Genomic DNA, 27,195 nt, shown 5'->3' on the forward strand with positions numbered 1-27,195 from the left:
AAAACAGGGCAAAACAGTATTTTTGAAATTTTCAGATTTTTCCAGCAAAATACTTTCCAAAAAAAAACACCTAAAACACTCAAAAATCTTTTTGTGCTTGAATTAACAAAGATTGAGCATGTGAAAACACATTTTATCAAGTACAATCACACAAATGAATACGGCATTTATCAAACATAAACTTGTGTGTTGTGTGTGGATATCAACAATGAAATAGTCCTTTGTCTAATGTGAAGCTTCAATGATCAATTCAACCAAGGCATACACAATTAGCACTAGATCATGTGACCAATCTCAATTATAGAAATATGAATATATGACTTCCCACACAGCTTGATAACATAACTTGGAGCCTTTCATTTGACTCCACTTTCAGCCATAACATTTGATCTTTTGAGGCAATCATCTCTCATTGTGAGAGGGATATATAACATTTTTCTTTGAAGAATAGGCCTTTGGCCTTTTTGAAAGGAATTTCACTTTTAATATAAAGTCGCTTACCCTTTTTCCTAGTCAAATACTAGAATGTGCGACAGGCTTTTGCAGCTCAATATCTCTTTTCATTTGGAGATTTACATTTAGTGAGCTCTTTTTAGCAAAAAAATAAAAAATGGGAAGAGATATAGACACAAGTCTATGCATGTTTCTAGATCAACATAACCATTCACTAATCATTCATGACAAGTTTGAAGATCTATTTACAACAATCACATAGATTTCAAGATTTTTCCCATAGTGATATGAGTGCATGAAAACAAGTAATGTTCGAAAATGCACAAAGCCATTAGCACAAAGGTACACGGCAAAACGAGTTTTAAGACAGAACTCAACACAGTTAATCAAGCTTTTTGATTTTCAAAGTTTTATGTAATTTTTGGATTTTTGACTCAAGAAACAAAAAGACTGATAAAACACAATTAAGAAATATTCACAAACAAACAACCAAAAACAAACACAACAAGCATACCAAACAAACATAGTCACAAAGCATAGGAAGTATTAATGCATGGACATGTTGTAATGCTTATGCATGAGTACCCCTTTTCACCCACACGTCACTTGCGTTTGGGGTGATTTCCTTAAAGGAGTGGGTACGGGAGTTAGGGCTTTCAAACCTTCGTGAGAAGCTTTCCAAGCAGTTGGTGAATGCACCAATCATCTTCATCACGTCCATCATTCCGGGATCTCCATTTTGCTCTCTAGGTTGATCCCCTGCCCAAGTTCTCCTATCAACTCTTGGTCCTCCTGACCTTTGAGGAGTAGCACTGTTCATTGCCCTCAGCTTTTGGCAATTTGGTCGAGTGTGCCCTTGAAGTCCGCAATAATGGCACACATACATTCCTCTAGGACCTCTTTGTGGTCGTGGACGTGACTTGGCACGAGACTCGGACCTGCCCATAGACTGATTCCGATGATTCAGCATCCGTTGGTCCACCACATTCTTCTTTTTCTCCACCTCGAGGTTCACACTCGTAGAGTCAGCTACAACTGGATCTTTGGACTTCACAAACTTCACTTCTTTGGTGATATTTCCAGTTGAGCTACTTCCTCCGGTATATCCCAGTCCGGATTTGTCTGAGAAGCTCTTTTGAGATGATATAACATCATCAAGCTTCTTGGTGGTGACCCTCTCTATTTTTGCATTTGCTTGAACAACCTCACTTTCAAGAAATCTAACTTTAGTGTAAGCTTCGGAGAGCTCACCATTCAAAGTTTCAATCTCGCATTTGGCCTCCCTATACCGGATTAGGAGACTTTTGTAGTCCTCCTCAGCCTTCTTCATCTTTCTCACAGCAGCCTTGGCCACCCTTGTGTATTCACCAGATTTCTCCAAAAGTGAGTTGTAATTTTCTTGAAGAGTAGCTGTGCTTTCTTCTTCTTCAGCTTCCGATTCTTCAACAATTCCTAGTGAGTCATCCTCACTATGTTCTCCAAGGTCTTGAACAAGCAAATTCAATTCATCCGAAGACTCAACATGAGCAATGGTCATGAAAGCTGAGTAGTTCCCTTCTCCATCACAGCTTTCTTCAGATTCTGAGTCGGACGAGTCTGAATCACTCAAAGTCATGGCATACACCTTGCCTTTTGATTTCAAATAGTTAGGACATTCCCTCTTGAAGTGTCCATGCCCGTTGCATTCAAAACAAGTAACACCTTGTGTGGATTGGGATTCTTTTCCATCTTTCCTCTTGAAATCCCTCTTCTCCCTTCCAGAATTTTGGAAATTTCTCTTATCATCAAATTTTCCATTGTTTTTGAATTTCAAAAACTTCTTGAAATTTTTAACAAGATAGGCTACATCCTTGTCAACCATATCTTCTCTTGACGAGCCTTGATCTTCCACCTTCTCATTAACGGTCTTTAGAGCAATGGATTTACCCTTCCGTTGATTTGGCAGCGACATTTCATAGGTATGTAGAGAACCAACCAGCTCCTGCACCTTGATGTCGTCAAGATCCTTGCTCTCTTCAATGGCTGTCACTTTGGCACGGAAGCTTTCCGGCAGAGATCGGAGAATCTTCCTTACAATCTTAGAGTCCTCCATCTTCTCCCCCAAGTTAAACTTGCTGACAACCACTTCATTTAGCTTCCCATAGAACGAGTCGAAAGACTCATCCTCACTCATCTTGAGCTCCTCAAACCGAGTGGTCAGCATTTGTAACTTGGTATCTTTCACCTTCTTCGTGCCTTCATAAGTTGTTTCCAGAATCTCCCATGCATCTTTGGCAATAGTAATGTGAGAAATCCTGTGAAATTCATCTGGAGACACACCACAGAAAATAGCATTTAGTGCTTTACTGTTAGCATTAGATGCAGTAAGTGCTGCCTTATCCCATGTGGATTTGGCTGCTTCAGGTTTGGTCCAACCCATCTCAACAGCATCCCACACGGATTCATCAATAGAGCATAAAAAGGCTCTCATACGAACCTTCCAAAATGCATAATTACTTCCATCAAAATATGGAGGTGCATTAAGGGATTGAGACCTATCCATCTCAAAAAGAAAGGGAGTCAAGGATCACACAATGGTAATGAAACCAAACAGATGTGTACCCGCTCTGATACCAATTGAAAGTTCAAAAACGTGTACAAAAACACTTTTGAACGTTTAGACCCCCAAAAACCAATTTAATCAACACATGCAATATGTTAAACAACTAGTGTGCGGAAACTTAACATATGCTATAACAAGGAATTGATTAAACATCTATCTAAGCCACATCAAAATAAACCACAGCAGATTAATGTAAAGACAGAGATAGAGAGGAAGGAAGATGCAAACACAGCGATAACACCAGATATGTTATCGAAGAGGAAACCGAAGACCTCGGCGAAAAACCTCTCCGCCGCCCTCCAAGCGGTAATCAATCCACTAGAAAATACAGTTGGGATACAAGGACAGCAATAGACCCTCCAAGCCTAATCTACCCAATGCACCTAAGCCCTCCAAGCTTCTTGCTCCAACGAGGTTGCGCCGAACCTTTTTCTTTTCTAGCTTTCCGAATTCCGCTACTACACCGTAGCATCAACCAATGAATATTGGTTCCTTCCTAACTGCTTCCCAGAACTCCAAACGACTGTCTCACAGAGATGATAATGGTGAGAACCAGGTTTGGTATAATGGCCTCTCAAGGATTTGACAATGGAGAGGAAGAGAGTGAGGGATTTTGATGAGACTCTAAGGTAGAGATTGTGGGTAAAACAATCTGGTTTTTCTTTAGGGTTTCTCTCTCAAAATTCTCTCTGGAAGCTCTCTTTCAATCGTGGGTTAAAAGGGTATTTATACTGAAGAGGAGTGGAATGCGAAACGTCAGGTTTTTCCAAAACAGGGGTGGCTCGCGGCTTGACCTCGCGGCTTGACTAAGTCGCGAGTTCCAGTCGCGAGTTAACCGTATGGCCAGTTGTCCTGTTTTGTCCTGTAGTGCTCCAGCTAGCATGACTGTTCATCTTCCAGCATGCTTGGTACGTGTGCATCGTCTGGCGGGTTGAAGCCGCGAGTCCAGTCGCGAGTCCCAGCCGCGACACTCTGTTTTCTTGCACACTCTTGAGCAATCTTCACACTATCTCACTCACTACCCTTACAACAATCCCACCTAAATACAAGGTTACTAAATGCTGAATTACAAGCAAATTTGGCACGGAATAAAGCCAATTAGATGGTTGAATAAATTCAACCTTACAAGAGAGAATAAAGAAGAAGAATTAGCAAATTGAGAAGAAAATCATTAAGCCTGAATGGCAGGAATAATGGTCCATGGGCTTGTAAAATAGTAAAAGGGCCTCAAAGGCAAGCAGGCCCAAAGGAGCCCGAAGAAAGAAGTAGTAAACTCATGGGCATTATGAGAAATGGAAAGCAAGCAAAAATGGGCCAAAGGAGCCCAAAGGAAGGAACTAAGTAAATGAAGTTGGTGGAAAAGCCTATAAACCCCGAAAGTAAAGGATATGGAAACTTAGGCCAGGGAAGCCCAAAAGACTTAGCAAAAATCCATGGGAATGAAGGGTTGGAATGGGCCGAGAATGCCCGAGGAAATGAAACGGGCCAAGGATGCCTAAAGGAATAAAATGGGTCAAGGAAGCCCTGAAGGGATGAAATGGGCCAAGGAAGTCCAAAACAGTGTGAGTACAAGCCCAACGATAGTACTAGGCTACTGGAACTGGGCAGAAGGAAAGTGTACAGCAAGCCCAAAAGAGGCCTAGCAAGAATAAGTCAAATGATAACATGGTAGAAACAACGGGGTGACATGGCAAAGGTGTCAACCGACCCACAAAGAGGGCAAAGGTTGGATTAAAGAAGAAAAGACCCATACCCAAGCAAGACCCAGCCCAAGAGGTCAAGAATGAGTAGCAGAATGTGCAGCAAAGACCAGAAAAACCCCCAGGTCATGACAAACGCATGAACAACAGACAAATCATGGACACACATGAAAGTGGAGCATGCACAAGGCTCAGGCACCACCCACTTGAACCCAGCCAATACAAGAGTGGTGGGCTATGAGTCAGAGGTAAGAGATGGTATGGTTTAGTGGTGGGGAGAAGGGATAAGCCTATTTTGGGGTTCCCACTCAAGCTCTTTTGGGGAAAAGGACTTGCTAGAATGACATATCACCCAAAAGAGGGAAATATGAGCTGAAATCACTAGGTGCATGCCATAAGGGTTAATAAGAAAGAATGCTAACCCTTATCCGGATGGGAATGCCACGGAGAGCAAGAAAACAAAATAAAACTCTTTTGTCTGGGAATCGAATGTGGCACGACCAACATAGGTAAGTAGTGATGGTTGGGCAGCCGACAGACTAATGGGTGGTTTGGGAAGGACACCTATACTAGGACAAAAGCAGTTAAGGGGTAAAACAGTAAAAACTCATCACGACAGGTAATATAAAAAGGATTAGTTATGCACAGTGGAGGCAATGAAGGAGAACAGAAGAAGGGGGAAGGAAAACATGAGAGATAAAATAAGAGAAAAACAACTAAGAAAATGAGTGAAAGATAAGAGAGAAAACAGGGAACTTAGAAAGGAAAAAGGAATCAGAAAGGAAAATAGAGAGTGAGCAAGAGTGTAACGGTAGGCATGGACCAATAGGCTATTCCCTTCTCTCCCTCTAATAGCCTGCTCTCTAGTGAGGATTAAGGCATTCGAGGATAAGCCATCTAGACCCATTCTCTCAAAGTGAGCAATTTCTGTGGCAGGACTTCCTTGTGAGATTGCCCACATTGAAGAGTGGTTCCCTTCCCAAACTTGACTCCATTGAGAAATCAAGCACAACAGACTAATCTTTCTTCCTTTTATTGATCAAGCATTAATATTTTTTTCCTTTTCTTTTTTATTGTTGTTATTAACTCATTTCTGCCGCATTTATATCACTATATTATTTCCTCCTTTACTAAGAAAATGATTTAGTTTTTTCGTTTTTGGCTGACAATAAGCATATTCTTCTTATTTTTGTCATATTACACTTGCCTGCCATAACTTTTTTGTAACAGCATCCTCTGCCATGGGCACATGTCGAAGTTCCCAGCAAAGGGGTTCTAACTTGTGCACAAGCTAGCTTGGGGTGTGTTGCAGTCAAGCCAATCCCGACTCTCCTACCTCAGAACTATTGGACCGTAACGTGACATGAGACAGTCCAGCCTAGAGTTGCAAAAAAAGGTCCACCACAACCTTTTCTAATATTGTTGTGTGTGCATGTGCGTGCGCATACACCAAGGAATGCTCCATGGGCCTCTTCGTTTGTTTTTACAAGAATCTCTCTTATTGCTATTGAAAAATAAAAATAAAAAATACAATTGTCTACAATATGACTTCAACTTTTTTTCACAAAGTTCAACAAATGCAACACTAGGAAATGTATATTTATCTAATCATCTATAATTATGAGTCATAATCTCTAATGCTGACACTTTTTGTTCAAAGCACTATTATAAACAACAAAAATGAGAAGAACATTAGGAATTCAAGCCTTTTTGAGACATTTTAAGCACTGTTGGGGAGCCTAGGGTATCAATCTGGAAAGGGCATTACACATTCATCACCATTAAACGAAACTTTTCTTGGGAAACCCTATCCTTCTCTAAAAGTGAAAATATCTGGATCTTTTTGTAGTAGCATCTCAGTTTGTACATTTCCGTTGGGTCTTGCTTGAAGTAACATTTCATTGTAGTACTGAATCCCATAAAACACCCCCGTTTCATCTGATTAAATATATTGACAAGCTTAATTATGACAACAAAAGAGAGAAAGAGGACATAAAGTGTACGTTTGACATGAATTATTTTTACCAACTTATTTTACTATTTAGTTTATTTTTGCTACTATTTATGAGTCCCACTGCACTTTTTGGTACTATTTATGAGTCTCACTGTACTATTTCAGCTAACTTTTATCTTTATCAACAATATATTCAGCAAAAAGTTTTTAGTTTCAGCCAAATAAACATAAAGGGAAATGAATACATTCAATTTTGGTTAAGTTCAGATTAATTTTTTTTTTAGATTATTAATTTATTTGCTTATATGTAACTGTGGGGGGTAAAAGACCGGAAAGCCCATGTCAATATCTACATTAGGCCTAAGGGCCCAGTCCCAGGAAGAATCCCTCTTCGGCCATGGGAAGAACCCTCCTCGGCTATGGATGTAGCCGAGGACAAAGGGAGCAACCCAATACTAGCAACGACACCCCAGGTCACTCCATGGAACATGAAGAATACCAAAACAGAAAAAGGCAATGGAAAAAATGGAATGTGTAAGGTTGAATTTATTCAACCATCTAATTGGCTTTATTCCGTGCCAAATTTGCTTGTAATTCAGCATTTAGTAACCCTGTATTTAGGTGGGTTTGTTGTAAGGGTAGTGAGTGAGATAGAGTGAAGATTGCTCAAGAGTGTGCAAGAAAATAGAGACTCGCGGGTGACTCGCGGCTGCAAGCCGCCAGAAGCAGCACACGTGCCAAGCATGCTGGAAGATGAACAGTCATGCTAGCTGGAGCACTACAAGACAAAACAGGACAACTGGCCATACGGTTAACTCGCGACTGGATCTCGCGACTTAGTCAAGCCGCGAGGTCAAGCCGCGAGCCACCCCTGTTTTGTAAAACCTGACGTTTCACATTCCTCTCCCACTCCAGTATAAATACCCCTTTTACCCACGATTGAAAGAGAGCTTCCAGAGAGAATTTTGAGAGAGAAACCCTAAAGAAAAACAAGATTGTTTCACCCACAATCTATACCTTAGAGTCTCTTCAAATTCCCCTACTCTCTTCCTCTCCATTGTCAAATCCTTGAGAGGCATTATACCAAACCTGGTTCTCACCATCATCATCACTGTGAGACAGTTGTTTGGATTTCTGGGAAGCAGTTAGGAAGGAACCAATCTTCATTGGTTGATGCTACGGTCTAGTAGCGGAATCCGGGAAGCTAGAAAAGAAAAAGGTTCGGCGCAACCTCGTTGGAGCAAGAAGCTTGGAGGGCTTAGGTGCACTGGGTAGATTAGGCTTGGAGGGTCTATTGCTGTCCTTGTATCCCAACTGTATTTTCTAGTGGATTGTTTACCGCTTGGAGGGCGGCGGAGAGGTTTTTCGCCGAGGACTTCGGTTTCCTCTTCGATAACACATCGCGTGTTGTCTTTGTGTTTGCATCTTCCTTCCTCTCTATCTTTACCTTTTTATTTTCTGCTGTGGATGTGTTTTTAATTGGCTTAGATTGTTTACCAATTCTGTATTAAGCTTTTGTTCATGTTCCGCACATTAATTGTTTGATTTAAAGCTTGTATTGGTAATTTGTATATTGGGGGTCTAAACGTTCAAGGGTGTTTATACACATATTTGAACTTTTAATTGGTATCAGAGCGGGTACACTTGTTGTGGTTTAAATACCTAAGTGTGATCCTTGACCCCTTGTGTTTATTTGCCATGGATTGTGCTTTGTATGCCTCTTTGCATGATTTGGTTGGTGATGAATGTAACATGCCACATGTTTGTGAAAATGCCTCTATGAGTGTTAATCCTCATAAGTGTGATGACATGTTATTTGAATCCATGGGTGTTGTTGACAAACTCTTGAAGAAAAATGCTAAGAAGGTTCAAAAGAATTTGAGCAAGTTATTTTGTGAAAAGGATGATTTGATTGCTAAGCTCAATGAATCCAACAAATTGGTTGAGAAATATAAAAAACTTGCTGAAATTTCTCTTGAAAAGCTGAAAGAGTTTGAATGTTTGAATATGGACTTGGATGCTAAACTTGTTTTGTCTAACAAACTTGTTGATGATCTTAAATGTGAAAATGAATCTCTTAAGATGCATGCCAAGTGTTTGATTGCTGAACCCATTGATAAAATGGATGATAATATTTATTGCAATCATGTTGTGGTACTCGATTTTGTGCCTAGTGTGTGTTCTACCTTAAAGGACAAATCGGTGTACATTCCTCCACATAAAAGAAATCAAAAGGTGGAGAGAAAGGCTGTTAAGTCAAAACCTTCGTTTAGGTCTCAACCTAAGGCTTTGGATGGATCTAAGTTTGTTCCAACTTGCCACCATTGTGGTGTGATTGGTCATATAAGACCTCAATGTCATAAGTTGAAGAGGGAACAAAACCATGTTGCTAGATCCATTCCCAAAAAGCCTAGTGGACCTAAACACATTGTTTGTCACCATTGTGGTGCCTTTGGTCATCTAAGACCTCATTGCTCTAAGTTTCAAGCTCTAAAGAGAATCAAAAGAAAAGAGAAACTTGAGCTTTTTGGAAGTTGTGCTAAAAAGAGTAAACTGGATTTGAGTGAAAATAGCATGTTGTTAAAGAAAATGTTTAATGCTCTTAACTCCTTGACTATGTGCATCTCCGGTTCTCATTCTTCCAACTCTCGTCTCGCTTCTCTTGAGACACTCATTCCAAACAATCGTTCCGTTTGGATGAGGAAGGGTTCCTATGGTTGAGCTTTTGCTCTTTTGGTCCTTAATCTAATTCTTTCGATCTTTGTAGGACCCTTCATGCATTAAATGTCATATCTTCATGCATTTTGTGCATCTTGCATTTATTTGTATGCATTGTTTCGTTTTTGATCTTACTTTTATGTTTCTTTTTTGTGTGAGTAAAAATCCAAAACCACATAAAAAGTGAAAAATTCAAAAAGTTTGATCGTATTTGTTTGAGCACATATCACATGTGAGTTTGACCTTGTACCTTTGTACAAATGGCTTTGTGCATTTTCGAGCTTAGCTTGTTATTTTTGCACTTATATTGTTGTGGGAAAAATCTTGACATCTTTGTGTGATTGTTGTAAATCGATCTTCAAGCTTGTCATGAATGATTAGTCAATAACCATGTTGGTTTTGATACTTGCGTAGACTTGTGCTTATATCTCTTCCCACTCTTTTATTTTTATTGCTTAAAGAGCTCAATAAATGTAAATCTCAAAATGAAAAGAGATAATGAGCTGCAAAAGCTGTCGCACATACTAGTATTCGACTAGGAAAAAGGGAAAGCGACTTATATGAAAATGTATGATGCCCAAAAAGCCAAAGGCTTGTTCATCAAATTGAAATATCAAAAATTTCAGGCATCAATCTCAAAAATGAGATGTATTACTCAAAATGAGTTGTATTGATTCAAAATGATCAAATGATATGAATTGTAAGAAGCCAAATGAAAAGCTTCAATCGTATGCAATCATTTTCTTGTGGGAGGTCATATATGTTCACTTCTATAATTGAGATAGACCACTTGACTTAGTACTAGTTGTGTATGACTTGATTGAATTGATCATTGAAGCTTCACTCTAGACTAAGGACTATTCCACATTTGATACACACACATAACACACTTGCCTTATGTTCAATGAATGTCTTATTCATTTGTTAGATTGTACTTGTCTAAATGTGATGTGTGTGTGCTCAATCTTATATGGATTAATCCAAAAATATTTTTGATCATTTTATATGTTTTTGGAAGTGATTTTTATCAATTTTTGTGTTTATGTTTAGTGCTTACTTTGTTTTTCAATGTTTAAACATGTTCTGGTTTGAAAAACAAGTGTCAGATTTTTTGGCCACTCATTTTGGCTACTTGCGTGAGCTGCCAGCAAGCTGCCAGTTTTGGCTACTCGGTTTGGCGGCTTGCAAGCCGCGAGTTTAAGCCGCGAGTTCATACAGAGAGGTTTCGCGGCTCACTCGCGACTTAGCTCGCGACTCGCCAGTCGCGACTCGCCCAGAATCAGCTTTTTAAAGAGTTTTTTCGTGGAAAACTTGTTTTAAACCTCTCCCATCCTCTCTAAAACCCCTCTTTCAATATTTTTACATCAAAACCCAACCAATTTGAATGGTTTTTCAATCCATTAACATCTCTAAGGTAATTATAAACTCTTTTCATTGATTTTGATCCTTAGATTATGTTTTGGAGAGTTTTGTGCTCTTGGTTGGGATTTTCATCATAGGGGTTGGGAAAACTTATTTTTTGTCAATTTTCTTCATGGGATTGGTTTCTTTTGTTGATATGCATTGGATGTTGGCCCCTTGTGGCAGAAAGAACATGTATTAAGGGTGGATTTCATGATGTTCATGCATTGTTTCACATTTTTGTTCATAGTGTGCATACTAGGTGTTTGATAAAATGCCTCTTAGACATTTTCTCGCTTGTTTGGACTCCGATAAGTACCAAACTTTGGGGTTTCTCATATTTCCTCATTAGGAACATGTTTGGTTCATTGATTGTGTATTTAACACACCTTACCCCACATGTGCATTTTTCATGCATTGTTTATGTATTGCACTTAGCCACCTCTTGCACACACTTTTGCTACTCTTGTCATGCATAGGTCTAGACCTTGCCTCTTCATCCTAGCATGTCATGTCTACCTTATGCTCTGTAACATTTTACATTGTCTTAGGTTTGAGCTTCATTTTCTCATTCATCTTGCTCCCCTCATGCATCATTATCATTGTTCGTTCCTTCATCTCTTGCCCTCGTTTCTTCTTGACCCTTTGTCTATTCCAGACAAAAAGGGGGAGAGTACACTCTAGAGAGTATAACGGAGTGTTTTGTCATTTTTATATGACTCTTGTGCACATCCTTAGGGGGAGAAATTCTATTTCTCATGCACATTTGTAGGGGGAGATATATTCCATAGGGGAGATGCATATACCAAGGGGGAGAAGACATTGAGATCATAAGAAAAATTTGTTCTGTTTGTTTTCATGTTGGCTTTATGGTTCTTTGAGTTATGCTTTGTTGTTCTCATTGCATCATGTTTGTGCTTTGGACATGCATATATCCCTATGCTATTATGCTTCTTTGAATGCATGTTCAGATGATCATTTGCTTTGCTATGTGATCATTGTAGTCATTTCTATATGACTGTTTTGGTGTATGATCAAGTTGCTCACGTGTTTCACATCATGTTTACTTGATCGCAATTTACTTGTTACATTATACTTGTCCTTTTATTACTTGCTTTACCTTGAGGGTCTAATGTGTTTTGTGCAAGTGTTTCAGGTTACAAGTATATATGTTCCAAGTGCATCACAACTTCTCATCACTTTGAAGGGGAGAACCTTTATGCACTTTTAGCTTATCTTGTTTAAGTTTTTATTCAGTAATTTTGTGTTTGTACCCATGTGCTTTTGTAAGCTTTTAGGGTTAATGTTTTATGCATAGTTTGTAGGCTTTATGGTATGTACCTTGCTTAATGCAGCCTTTATGCTATGTTGAAATCAGTACTTTAATCTAAATGTTCTGCATTTTGGTTTATGTACTGTCACTCTTGTGCCCTTGTAGGATTGTTCCTAGATGCATATGCCTTGTGTGTTATGCATTGGTTGAGTGTTGAGCATACAAGTGTCTTGCCTTGTGCTTGTTAACTTGTATGTCTTTGTGTTCATTCCAAGTGTGAATGAGCACTGTGATCACTACCTTGTGGTGTTCACTTGGTTGATCAAGCCATGGTTTGTTTATTAACTCCATCTTTGCTTGATCACATATTGCCTGTTTCATATGCATTTATAATTTTCTGCTTACAATGATCATGGTGTATTGTTGTGTTTCAGGAGTATTATGTTCATATGATTCAAGTGTTTCACAGCTTCTAGAGTTAGGTGTGAGTGAGTTTTGTTTAACTGTTCCCAACTCACATGTTAAGTCTAGAGTCTGTTTTAGGGTTTTGTCACGGAATAGCCAAAGGGGGAGATTGTAAGGTTGAATTTATTCAACCATCTAATTGGCTTTATTCCGTGCCAAATTTGCTTGTAATTCAGCATTTAGTAACCCTGTATTTAGGTGGGTTTGTTGTAAGGGTAGTGAGTGAGATAGAGTGAAGATTGCTCAAGAGTGTGCAAGAAAACAGAGACTCGCGGCTGGAACTCGCGGGTGACTCGCGGCTGCAAGCCGCCAGAAGCAGCACACGTGCCAAGCATGCTGGAAGATGAACAATCATGCTAGCTGGAGCACTACAGGACAAAACAGGACAATTGGCCATACAGTTAACTCGCGACTGGATCTCGCGACTTAGTCAAGCCGCGAGGTCAAGCCGCGAGCCACCCCTGTTTTGTAAAACCTGACGTTTCACATTCCTCTCCCACTCCAGTATAAATACCCCTTTTACCCACGATTGAAAGAGAGCTTCCAGAGAGAATTTTGAGAGAGAAACCCTAAAGAAAAACAAGATTATTTCACCCACAATCTATACCTTAGAGTCTCTTCAAATTCCCCTACTCTCTTCCTCTCCATTGTCAAATCCTTGAGAGGCATTATACCAAACCTGGTTCTCACCATCATCATCACTGTGAGACAGTTGTTTGGATTTTTGGGAAGCAGTTAGGAAGGAACCAATCTTCATTGGTTGATGCTACGGTCTAGTAGCGGAATCCGGGAAGCTAGAAAAGAAAAAGGTTCGGCGCAACCTCGTTGGAGCAAGAAGCTTGGAGGGCTTAGGTGCACTGGGTAGATTAGGCTTGGAGGGTCTATTGCTGTCCTTGTATCCCAACTGTATTTTCTAGTGGATTGTTTACCGCTTGGAGGGCGGCGGAGAGGTTTTTCGCCGAGGACTTCGGTTTCCTCTTCGATAACACATCGCGTGTTGTCTTTGTGTTTGCATCTTCCTTCCTCTCTATCTTTACCTTTTTATTTTCTGCTGTGGATGTGTTTTTAATTGGCTTAGATTGTTTACCAATTCTGTATTAAGCTTTTGTTCATGTTCCGCACATTAATTGTTTGATTTAAAGCTTGTATTGGTAATTTGTATATTGGGGGTCTAAACGTTCAAGGGTATTTATACACATATTTGAACTTTCAGAATGTGACTAAGAGAAGAGCTACCATTATTGCATTCCGTGCCTTGCACGTGACATAGCCATGCTTCTTTGCCCTTACAACCACTCCATTGCCATCATTGTAGTCAGTGTCTTGTACCTAACATGGCCATGCTTCTTTTTACCTTTGCCACTACCCCCAATAACTTGGGGGAAGGGGCTGATGGGACACGGCTCAGCACTAGGAACGCAATTCATGGGGAAGGAAACTACTATAAAAGAGGGGGGAGGGAGATAGAAAAGAGGGAGAAAAACCCCTATCAAACAAGAGGCACCAGAAAAGGCTCATTGGACCGTGCCAAGGACTAACCCTCTTTGATAAACCCAGTTCACCTCAGCTTGGTCGTGAAAAGCACTATGTTAACTGTTGTTCATATGCTAAAGCCTAACTCTTTGATCCACTCTTTACAAATTCATTGTACCAGGCTCACTAGCCATAGGTCCCATACATTTTGGGCTTGGGCTGAAAAACGTGACCCTACAATTGGCGCTGTCTGTGGGAAGAGCTTATGCATTAGCAAATGCAACAGTTAATCATGGTGGGATCAAGCTTTTATCAGTAAGAATCCCTCGAGAAGACCATTTTAGTGGTGGTGCAAGCTACACGAAAGCCTCCCCATTATTTCCAAGGGCACACCGTCATTGTCATAACTCAGCTTCCGCTTTGGTCTACACTTCGAAGTGTTGATTATGTGGGAAGGATTGCTAAACGAGGCGCGGTTCTAAGGGCTTCTGATGTCAGGTGTATGCCCCGTGCACTTGTCAAGGGGCTAATTCTCGGGCCTAGTAGTCCGGTTCACTGAATTCCCTTCGGAGAAAGAAGCCGAAGGCCAAACCAGAATCTTTTGAAGTGGTTAAATAGAACCTTAGCTATGTCGGGTCCTTGGACCTCTGGCTTTGGGGAAATTAATGCGTACTAACAACTTTCTAAATGACTAAGTACTAGACAAAACCAAGGTCTTGCATGGTCCTCGGATTCAAACCTATGTGAAAATTAGCTACTTTAGAAGAAGAATCTAAGTACTGGACAAAACCAAGGTCTTGCATGTCCTCGGACTCAAACTTATGAGGAAATTAGCCACTTCAAGAAAATCCAAGTACTAGACAGAACCAAGGTCTTGCATGGTCCTCGGACTCAAACCTATAGGGAAACTAGCTACTTCAAAAGAAGAATCTAAGTACTAGACAGAACCAAGGTCTTGCATGGTCCTCGGACTTAAACCTATAGGGAAACTAGCTACTTCAAGAAAATCCAAGTACTAGACAGAACCAAGGTCTTGTGTGGTCCTCGGACTTAAACCTATGGGGAAACTAGCTACTTCAGAAGAAGAATCTAAGTACTAGACAGAACCAAGGTCTTGCATGGTCCTCGGACTCAAACCTATAGGGAAACTAGCTACTTCAAGAAAATCCAAGTACTAGACAGAACCAAGGTCTTGCATGGTCCTCGGACTCAAACCTATAGGGAAACTAGCTACTTCAGAAGAAGAATCTAATTACTAGACAGAACCAAGGTCTTGCATGGTCCTCGGACTCAAACCTATAGGGAAACTAGCTACTTCAAGAAAATCCAAGTACTAGATAGAACCAAGGTCTTGCATGGTCCTCGGACTCAAACCTATAGGGAAACTAGCTACTTCAAAAGAAGAATCTAAGTACTGGATAGAATCAAGGTCTTGCATGGTCCTCGGACTCAAACCTATGGGGAAATTAGCTACTTCAAGAAGGTCCAAGTACCAGATAAAACCAAGGTCTTGCATAGTCCTTCGACTCAAACCTATGGGGAAACTAACTACTCTGAGAAAAAAACCTAAGTCTTAGATAGAACAAAGGTCTCGCATGGTCCTCGGACCTCCTGCTTTGTGAAAACTAACACGCGATGGCACCTTTCTAAGCGTTCAAGCTAAATTTAATCATGCCACGGTCCTCGGACCAGACGCCTAAAGCAAGTTGAAACTATAAACATCATCGTAAATGTGGAAAAGAACCTTAGTACTTGGCGATCCCCTCGAACTGTTTACTTTAGGATTACACGTCCTTAGGCGGTCACACTATTCACAATGCAGAACATGCGGTTGTTTTCCTGGTTAGTCTTATATAGTTAACTTACTTAAAGTTGGCAGTGGTGTGCCCGTCAGTTTTGATAAGTTCAAGGTGACAACTCTTTACCATCAACGGTGTCAATTCTAAGTACTATTCAAAAGAAAAGATACCAGCCCACCCATTCATAGAATAATTAGACAAGCCTATATCAGAAGCTAACTATAAAGAAGAAGTACAGTGTACATAAAAGGGCTTAGATAAGCCTATATCAGAAGCTAACTATAAAAAGCATCCCACGGGAACGATAAATCCTCAATCTTGCTTCGGCAGCAATCAAGCAAGTATAGATGACACCGGTGGTGGAAGAGAAGAAGAAGCAGAGACGCCCGATCCACAATCTTGCTCCAGCAACAATCGAGCAAGTATGGATGGCACCGGCGAAGGGAGAGAAGAAGAAGCAGAAATGCCAAATCCACATACTTGCTCTAGCAGCAATCAAGCAAGTATTGCTCTAGCAGCAATTGAGTAAGTATGGATGGTACCGGCGATGAGAAATCCCAATCCACATACGGGTGACATACGGTGTGGGACAAAATCCAAATTTTGTCGCACCAAAAATCTGATGCGACCTACACCTGCTTCGGATTTTGGCTGAAGGAAGGGAGACTTCTTTCTTGTCCAGTCGAAGAGGAGAAATATCTTTGGCCTCTGCCTCCCTTGCCTTAAATGTGTCATTCTGAATCTTGGAGACGCCCGTGGCTTCTAAAAAGGGTTTGGTTCCTTCACCCTCACCCTTATCCTTGACCATTTCACTCTCTAAATCTCAATCACTATCTTGATGGGGTCCTAGGGAACACTTGGAGAGTTAAAAGCCTGAAACTCCCGTAGAACTCAAGGGTCTGTGAATAAAGGAGAATGATCTCCCCCCATATGTCTAAAATAGGGGGCAAACCTGGTGGCAATCAATTCGCCCGAATCTCCAAGAAGGACTTACAAGCAAGATAAATCTTGCTCAATTTCCAAAGCAGTCTTCAGCTGTTGGATTTGCGTCACCTCGTAAAGAGACCTTAATGAATGCGCGCCTCGTGTACTGAAACGGCAGAAACGCAGCTTGGATAAACTAAAAGAATGTTTCACAGCCAGGAATAGTGCAAAATGGGCGCGAAAGGGCAATCATCACATCGAGATCCTCCTTCCCTCCCATGGGGAAGAAAAGAAGAATCTCGAGGGGCTATTGTGGGGGGTAAAAGACCGGGAAACCCATGTCAATATCTACATTGGGCCCAGGGGTCCAGTCCCAGGAAGAATCCCTCCTCGGCCATGGGAAGAACCCTCTTCGGCCATGGATGTAGCCGAGGACAAAGGGAGCAACCCAATACTAGCAACGACACCCCGGGTCACTCCATGGAACAGGAAGAATACTAAAACAGAAAAAGGCAACGGAAAAAATGGATTGTGTCTAAAAGAAGAGCTGCCATTATTGCATTCTGTGCCTTGCACCTGACATAGTCATGCTTCTTTGCCTTTACAACCACTCCATTACCATCATTGCAGTCAGTGTCTTGTACCTGACATGGCCATGCTTCTTTTTACCTTTACAACTACCCCCAACAACTTGGGGGAAGGGGCTGATGGGACAAGGCTCAGCACTAGGAACCCAATTCATGGGGAAGGAAACTATTATAAAAGAGGGGGGAGGGAGATAGAAAGGAGGGCGAAAAACCCTTATCAAACAAGAGGTGCCAGAAAAGGCTCTTCAAACTGTGCCGAGGACCAACCCTCTTTGATAAACCCAGTTCACCTCAGCTTGATCGTGAAAAGTACTGTGTTAACTGTTGTTCATACGCTAAAGCCTAGCTCTTTGACCCAGTCTCTACAAATTCATTGTACCGGGTTCACTGGCCATAGGTCCCATACATTTTGGGCTTGGGTTGAAAAACATGACCCTACAGTAACTTTTTAAATCCTTAATTTTTTTTTGGGTACAATTATACTTTTGACATCTTTCGTTTTAAAGTAAGCTTTGACATCTTTCAGCAAATAAACCAATCTTGATGTTTTATTAGTGATAAAAGAAGAATAATAATGGCATAGGTTTCGTTCAACTTACTGATGATTCCATACTGATGAAGGGGCTTGTAATTGAAGCTGAAAACCTGATTGATATTTCTGAAGTTGGGATGGAGCATCACCAAATTCCACTGGGAATAGTTTTTCGCATAATTTAGATTCGTGATTGTGATTTTGACCCGCCAATACTCTTTGTAATTTCGCTTTACATGGCAATGCACCTGTATAGGACACGTGGCAAGAACAACTCACCAAAGGTTGTGGCTCTGCTTCACTATTTGCACTTAGTAGTTCCAACAAGGATGGATTTTCATCCTGCCTGCCATTTTCAGCGAGGAAAAAAAAAATGGAAACAGTTACTTTGACGAGGAGGAAGCAAAAAATGAGGTGCTTGGAAGCAACTTGAACAAATGACATTTCAAATCTAAGAAACATGGGCATAGAAAGTAGAAATTGTCCGGACACAATATGTACGGTATAGGATAGGCAAAACGACAATTCTAAAAAAATTAGGACACTATTACAATGGAGCACAATAGAGTACAGTATAGGTTCTTACATACATTTTATTTATTTTTATTCTTATACATATACTATCAAAGTCTTTAAAGACTTTTAAATTATAAAAAATAAAATAAAATATATTGTGATAACCAATGGTAGTGGAGAGGAGGGGGATTCGAATTCTAATTCCTTTGATAAAAGAGACCGGATATTGCCATTAACATACACTGAGGACATGCAGGCATATATATAAGTGTCCCCAACATGTTTCGTATCTGTCAAACATGATTGTCACTTACAACTAACAAGTAAATCATGTCTGTCTTGACTACTCTAGAGCTTCAAAAATGGAGGGGGTGGGGAGGAACTATTTGAATTACTTCCTTTCTTCTCCCAACCAAATGGCTAAGTGTGGTGCGACCTTTTGTGATGTTGGGCTGGGTTGCCTCTCGCTGTACTGGGCCCAAGTGTTCTGGATGAGAGAGTTGGGACCGGTCCCATTGTAACCCACCTTGATATGGCTTGTGCACAAACTACGCCCCGTTTGCCAAAAACTTTGGTCACGTGCCCATGATAGGCAGAGCTGATATGGGAGAGTTATGGTAGGCTGATATAATAAAAACAACAAAAGAAATATGTTCGTTATTTAGACAAAATAAATAGATAAAGGGCAGCGACAAGAAGTGCCCTATACATGCAATGGTAGAAATAAGTAGGGAAGAAATAGTAATGAATTGCTGAATTAAAGAGGGAAATGTCAGTCTGCTGTTCTGAGTCATGTTACAGGGCCGAAACCAAGAAGGGAACCATTTCCTCAATGTGAATAATCTCCCCAGAAAGAAATTGATCACTTTGAGGGGATGGGCCTAAATGGCGTGTGCCCAAAAGAATCATTTGCCTTTGACAGAGGGCAGCGCTTTAGAGGGAGAGAAGGGGTTAACCTATTGGTGCATGCCTGCCATTGTTGATGCTCATTTTGGGAATCCCAGTAGAAGGAAGAAGCCTAGCAACATGGGTAGAGAAGAGTTAGGGAATGGATAGAAAAACCATTAAACCCAAATGGCGGGAATAATGGATCATAGGCCCATAAAATAAACAAATAGGCCTTGAGAAAGCAAACAGGTCTAAAGGAGCTCAGAGAGAGAGAAATAGCAAACCTATGGGCAGTATGTGATGTAGAAAAGCGAAAATGGGCTATAGCAAACCCAAAGTAATGCAAGCAAAGAAAGTAAGGGGTTGATAGCGAGCCTACGAGCCCTAAGGAAGAAGAATAAGGTAATTGAGCTAGGAAAACCAAAAGAAGTTAGTAAAAGCCCATGGAAACGCAGTCAAAGGGCCGAGGATGCCCAAGGAAAGCAAATGGGCCAAGGATGCCTAAGAGGAAATAAATGGGACATAGGAGCCCACAAGTAATGTAATAAACAGCCTAGTGATCATATTGAGTCATTGAGAGAATAATAAGTAGTAGGCCCAAAAAGACCCAGCAGGTTTCGGTCAAATAACATCACAGCAGGAATGGCAAAGTGGTACGGTAGGAAATGGTAGCAAGACTGCAAGAAGGAGTAAAAGAGTAGGCTGAAGGAAGAAGAGCCCACAATCCAGTAAAGCCCGACCCCTAAAGGGAGTGGGCCATAAAGAACGGGAAATCAGAAAATAGCTCATGCCATAAGCAGAATGTGTAGACGAGCCTCTAGACCACGACAAATGCATGAGCAGCGAGCAAGTTTTGGAAATACACAAAAGTAGAGCACACGTAAGGCCCAGACATCACTAGCCTATACCCAACCAATACAGGAAGTGGTAGGTCATGGACCAGAGGTAAGGGAGGGCATGGTTTGGCGGTGGGGAGAGGGGAAAACTTATTCTGGGGTTCTTGCTTAGGCTCTTTTGGGGGAAAAATGTCATGCTGGGATGTACCGCCCAAAAGAAGCAAAGATGAGTTAAAACCACTAGGTACATGTCATGAGGGATAACAAGTGAGAATACTCACACCGTGGCAGGTAAGAATGCCACGGTGAGCAAGCAAACAAAATAACCTTCTTTGTCTGGTAATGGTGGTGGCTGGACAGCTGACAAACCAGTAATGGTTGGCACCCAAACCAGACAAAGGTAATTAAAGGCTAAAATGGTAAAAGCTAGCCACAACAGGCATTATATAAAGGACCCTTGTCGTGCACAGCAAAAGCAAGGAGGGGTCACCATTATGGTAATAGGAACCTCTGGGAGGGAATCATAACATATGAGCAAGCACTGAGAAAGGAAAAGAGAAAAGAAATAGTAAGAAGAATTAGAAATAGCGAAAAAACAGAAAGTATAGGATGGCAGGCATGCGCCAATAAGTTAACCCCCTCTCTCCCTCTAAAGCCTTGCCCTCTGTCAAAGGCAAAGGATTCTTTTGGGCACAAGTCATTTAGGCCCGACCCCTCAAAGCGATTAATTTCTTTTTGGGGAGATTATTCGCAATGAGGAAATGGTTCCCTTCTTGGTTTGGCCTTGTGACATAATTTGGAACGGCAGATTGACATTTCCCTCTTTAATTCAGCAATTCATTACTATTTCTTCCTTACTTATTTCTACCATTGCATGTACAGGGCACTTCTTTCCACTTCCCTTTATCTATTTATTCTATCTAAATAGCGAACGTATTTCTTTGTTTTTTTTATTATATCTGTCTGCCATAACTCTCCCATATCAGCTCCGCCTGTCATGGGTACGTGACCAAAGTTTTTTGACAAACGGGGCGTAGTTTGTGTACAAGCCGGACCAAGGTGGGTTACAATTGGACTGGTCCCAACTCCCTCATCCAGAACATTTGGGTCTAGTACAACAGGAGGCAGCCCAACCCAACATCATAAAAAGGCCCACCACGTTTAAATTGGCCACTCCACTGGGGAGTTGGAAGTAGATAGGGATAGAAGCCCTTGCAAACAAATGCCCCCAAGATCCAAGATGACGCGAAACATGAGCGCCGTGCCCTCGTAAGCAGAATTTAGGCCAACAACGCCTTACCAGCAACAGCCTAACTAGACGGAAGGTGTAAACAGAATGGGGGCTGAACCCCAACCATAGCCAAGAATCCCTACTAACAATGTCAACGTCTTCATTGAGGTGTTGCAGTCGCAACAACAAATGATGGAAAAAATTTGTCAGCTGAAAACAGACAAAACAAATGAGAAAGGGAGCCAGCATGACCCGGAGCATGCGGCAAACAAAAAGGAGACACCTGCAGGAGGTGTCCCACAGAATGCAGAACAACATTTCATCACTATGGCTGAAGTTGCGGCCCTCTTGGAGCAGGAGAAGGCTAAAGCACCTAAGGAGAGATTTTATGCACGAAGACCTCCTTACCCACTAAAGGTACTCAGCAAGCCGTACCCCGAGAGATATGAACCACGAGTTTTTGTGTAGTACGACAATAGGAAGGGAAGTGTTGTTGAGCATGTGAGCAAGTCTATTGATACTCTTGGCCCTTATGCAGTAGATGAGGATTTATGCCATCGGGAATTTTTCAAATCATTATGTGATTGGGCATACACCTGGTACATCGGCCTAAAGCCAGGATCGATCCCAACTTGGGATGACATGGTAGATGTATTTTGCATTAAATACTTCCATGGAGAAGAAACAGTAACGCTTGCAACCTTGCAAGCAACCAAGCAAAGAAATGGTAAGGATTTAATGAAGTACATCAAAAGATTCAGGGACATAGCACTCGACTGCTATGATCATTGTGAAGAAAGGACATTGGTGGAAATGTGTATGACAAATATGATTAGGGAGTACAGGGCAGTCTTGGAAAACTTAGAAATCTCCCAGTTTACGTAGTTGTTGCAAAAGGCCATGAAGACTGCCCAATCAGTGAAGCCAAGTTCTGACAAAAGAAACACTCTACAGGCTATGGCAGTATCCACTAGTGAACGAAGAAGGAAAACTGATGGAAAGGAATACGATACTCCACCACCAATACCATGTACCCCAAAAGAGTTAGATGTGCTCCTTGACAAATGGATAGCAAACGGAGTCTTTAAGCCTAATCAAGTTTCTAGAGAGCCCACAGAGGAAGAGCAGAGGGACCCATGCTTCTGCCATTTGCACAATCACGTGTAACATCCTACCGTAGAATGTTGGGCGCTTCGCAGACTGGTACATCACAGGATCAAAGAAGGGACTCTAGAACTATCCCAACAAGAAGTGTAAAGAAACCCACTCCCAAACCACAAACGGAAGGGTATAGCAGCGGTAGTAATTTGTGCAAATCCAGGGGAAGTCGAAGAGGAGAATCCAACCCTGCTTGCCGCAACAGTTACCACCTTACAGAAAAGCTCCAAATTCAAGAATTTGTTTGACCAATTGGGGCTGATTGCGAAAGAGCGAAAGATAGCCACAGAGGCCCTGGTGAGCATTGCTTCCAGGGCAGGAATAGAATGTTTAACAACAGAAGTCACAATTGACAGAGCCCTCTTGCAGGAATCGAGTGAGATCACTTTTAGTGATGAAGATATGGAGGTGGGGTACCAAGACCACAGGAGGCTCATTTACTTAGCAGCATCCATAAATCAAATCCCCATCAAGAAAGCCTTGGTGGAAACAGGTGCTTCTATAAATCTCATTCTATTAAGCACTCTACAAGCGGCAGAAATTTCAGAAAGAAAGATTCAGGTGTGCCTAATGGAAGTGATAGGGTTTGGAGGAAGGGACGAATACACCGCAGGCCACATCTAGCTGTGGTTAAAGGTAGGCCCCATAGCTTCCTTAGCTCAGTTCCACTTGGTAAAGACGGAGGTCTCATATCATGTGCTTTTGGGGAGGCCATGGTTGCACAAACGCCGACTAGTCTCATCCACCTATCACCAGTGCATAAAGGGAAGGTTGAATGGCAAAACGATACGCATAACAGCAAATCCATGGCCATTTGAACAGGCGGAGGCTCATTTAGTAGGAACTATGTTCTATGACCAATGGGCACCATATGGAGAGAACTCAACATCAAAACTGCGAGGCACTTTCGTACCTAGATGGTAGGACGTCCGGAGTGACCCTGAACCTGATCTAAGGGAGTTGTTTTAACAGAAGAAGAAAATTAAGGAAGCACCCGCTTCAGAGTTAGACGATACATTGTAATGTGTCAGGGTCCGAGGACCTAATGGCAGGATTGTATACAAATTATGAAGGTGCGTGGGGCCCACGTGTGAAATGCAAGCGGGCCCTAGACAAGAGTGGCAACACAAAAGCATGGTGTGCTGCATGGCTCAGGAAGGTTCGGAGGAAGAAACTAGCAAAGAAAAAGACGAGGAATTTGTGGTAGAAAAAGATGCACAAGTTGTGGTAGAAGAAAAGTTGGAGGAGATTAACCTGGGGTTCAACTCGCAAGAACCAAGGCCCATCTCAATTAGTTCAAGGTTGTTGGAAAAGGAAAAGTCAGAATTGATATTGTTGCTGAAGGAATTCAAAGATGTTTTAGGATTGTAGTGAAATGCCAGGGTTAGATCTGGGGCTAGTAGTGCATATGCTGAATATGGATCCTGAGGTCAAGCCAATGGCCCAACCTGCCAGGATATTCCATATCGAGATAGAAGGACAAATAGTTAAGGAGGTGCAGAAATTGCTAGCCGCAGAATTCATTAAGCCCATTCAACACCTGCGCTGGTTGTCTAACATAGTGCCAGTAAAGAAGAAGAACAGGTAGATAAGGTGCTATGTGGATTTCAGAAATCTCTATAGAGTCAGCCTGAAGGACAAATTCCCACTACCAAACATGGATTTACTAATAGATTCTGCGGCAGGGAGTGCCATGTTTTCATTCGTGGACGGATTCAGTGGGTACAATCAGATCAGAATGACGCCAAAGGATGCGAAGAAGACTGCCTTTAGAACACCCATAGGTAACTTCTACTATACAGTGTTACCGTTTGGGTTGAAAAATGCAGGTGCAACTTATCAACGAACAATGATGGCTATATTTCACTAAATGATGCATCAAGAACTAGAGGACTATGTGGATGACATTAGTGGTAAAATCAAAGAAGCGAGAAGTACACATCTAAGTGTTGAGGAAGGTATTTGAGAGGTGTAGAGCTTTCAAACTAAGAACGAACCCTCTCAAGTGCGCGTTTGGAGTGTCCTCGGGGAAATTCTTGGGTTTTCTGGTTCACAACAGAGGAATAGACGTGGATCTGGCCAAAGCTACGGTCATAGCAACCATGAGACCTCCAGCCACAGTAAAGGAGTTGAAGAGTTTCTTAGGGAAGGCCTCATATATCTGAAAATTCATCCTTGGATTGGCATCAATTACTTCTGCTTTGAGTAAATTACTCAAGAAGGGGCAAAATTTCAAGTGGGGCGAAGCACAACAGACAACCTTCAAAAGGCTACGGCAGATTATGATAAACCTTCCCACTGTACAAGCCCCAATCCGCAAGAAGCCATTGTTACTCTACCAGCTACCAATCTGTATGCCATAGGTGCATTGATTGCCCAAGAAGATGGAGGTGGCATTAAGCAACCAGTTTACTACATCAGTCGTGCTCTAAAAGATACAGAAACTCGTTACCCAAGGGCAGAAAGAGCATGCCTAGATATTGTATATGCCTCGTAAAGGCTACGCCATTATTTCTTGGCTTATGCGATGTGGCTGATGACTAAGTCCCATGCAATCAAAACTTTGTTGCAGCAACTGATTCTTTCTGGCAAAATGTCTCAGTGGTTATTACAATTGTCACAATACGACTTGAAAGCGAGAACGCCTAAGGCAGTAAAGAGCCAGGCTATAGCAGATTTGTTGGCACGGTTTCCAGGAGAAGAAGAATTCCCACTAAATGATGAAGTCCTAGGAGAAGTAGCCATGGCAGAAGAAATCAGAGGGTAATCGGTAATGAAATTTGATGGGTCTTCTACCACCCAATCAGGAGGAGTAGGAGTAGTTTTGTATCATGAAGAATACAAGGCTATGACACTATCATTCAAATTAGAATTCCCCTGTTCGAACAACACAGCAGAATATGAAGCCTATCTAACTGGGCTAGCCACGGCCTTCAAAATGAGAATCAAGCGTTTAAGAGTAAAGGGTGATTCGAACGTAGTGGTTTGCCAAACCAAAGGGAGCTTTTCTTTAAAAGAAACCAGCCTAGCCCCATACAGAGCAATGGCCCAGAAGATGGAGGAAAAATTTTCAACCTTTAGAATAGAGCATACTCCAAGGAACGAAAACCGGTTTGCAGATGCGTTGATCACATTAGGCTCATGAATAATTTTCGAAGGGATAACACTAGGATAGAAGTCAGCAAGAGGAAAGAGTCTATTATTGAGATGTTGAAGGAAAGGTTCCAAGAGGAATAGTGTGAAGGAGATTGGAGGATTCCCATAAAGGAGGCTTTGATGAAGGAAGAAGATGCTATAGAACTAAAGGTGCTAAAAGATTACGCCTTGGTAAGAGGAGAATTGTACCATAGGATGCCAGGTGGGGTTTTGTCCAGATGCATAGGGCAGGAAGAGACACAAAGAAAGTTAAAGGAAGTGCATGACAAGACTTATGGATCCTACAGAAAGGTCAACCTTTACTGCAGACTTCAAAGGGCAAGTTTCTATTGGCCAAGTATAGGTAATGACGCAGATCAAGTCCAAACCCAATGTAAGACCTACCAGCTTGTAGCAGACAGAGAGGAAAGCTACACTATATTCGTCAGCGAAGACTGGAAAAGTCCATTCACACAGTACTTAATAGAAGGTATCCTGCCACAAAAGCACAGTGAAAGATATAAGCTTAAGAGGTTGGCAACACGTTACTTTTTGCATAACGCAGTCCTTTTAAAAAAAGGGTATGATGGGGATCCCTTAAGATGCCCGGGTCCCGAGGAAGCAAAAGGGATGATAAAAGAAGTGCACTCAAGAAAGTGTGGGGAACACCAAAGGAAGAAAAAGCTGCATAGATGTCTACTACAAATGGGTTACTACTGGCCCACCATGAAGAAAGATATGGCAGAATTTGTAAAAAAATGCCATAGCTGCCAAGTACAAGCTAACTTGATTCACATTCATCCATAGAACTTACACAGCATGGTCACTCTATGGCCCTTCTACACTTGGGGGCCTGAATTGATGGGACCAATTAACCCACTATCGCGTGGATACATATATATCCTAGTGGCTACAGAATACTTCACCAAATGGACAGAGGTAGTGCCACTCCGTAAAGCTACAGGAGGAGCAGTAAAAAACTTCATCAAAGAAAACATAATTGTGAGGTTTGGGGTACCCCACAGGATTATTAGTAACAATGGCACACCTTTTGTCAACAGTGATGTGAGGAAGATGCTGAAATTCTACCAAGTCAAGCACCGTCGTTCATCGCCCTATTACCCTCAAGGAAATGGGCAAGCAAAGGTGACAAACAAGACCTTAATAAAGATTATCAGCAAAATGAGCCAAGAGTATATGGAAGGATGGGCAATGCACCTACCAGACGCTTTTTAGGCTTATAGAAATTTGCCAAAATCAGCCACAGGGTTTTCACTCTTTTCCTTAGTCTACGAAACAGAGGTAATGAGCCTGACTTAGTCTACAGAACAGAGGTAATGAGCTCGATAGAAGTGATGACTCCGTCTTTAAGAGTTATGCAGATGTGGGAGAAGGAAAAAGAAAAAGGAGTCTTTGCGGCAAAAAGGTATGAAGGCCTAGAAGGACTTGATTAAAAAAGGAAAGAGGCCCAATAGCACAACCGCAGATATAGACAAAGGATGACTGAAGCCTATGGTAGAATGACTAAAGAGAGAGTGTTCGTGGAAGGA

The 27,195-nt window shown here is 41.6% G+C and overlaps 1 pseudogene; it reads right to left on the reverse strand.

Moving 5' to 3' along the window:
* Positions 1 to 6,475: 6,475 nt before the first annotated feature.
* LOC126699690 (COBRA-like protein 1) overlaps positions 6,476 to 27,195 on the reverse strand; it is a 32,570-nt pseudogene continuing 11,850 nt past the window's right edge.

This window comes from Quercus robur, chromosome 9, assembly GCF_932294415.1.
Source record: "Quercus robur chromosome 9, dhQueRobu3.1, whole genome shotgun sequence".
NCBI classification, from domain to species: domain Eukaryota; kingdom Viridiplantae; phylum Streptophyta; class Magnoliopsida; order Fagales; family Fagaceae; genus Quercus; species Quercus robur.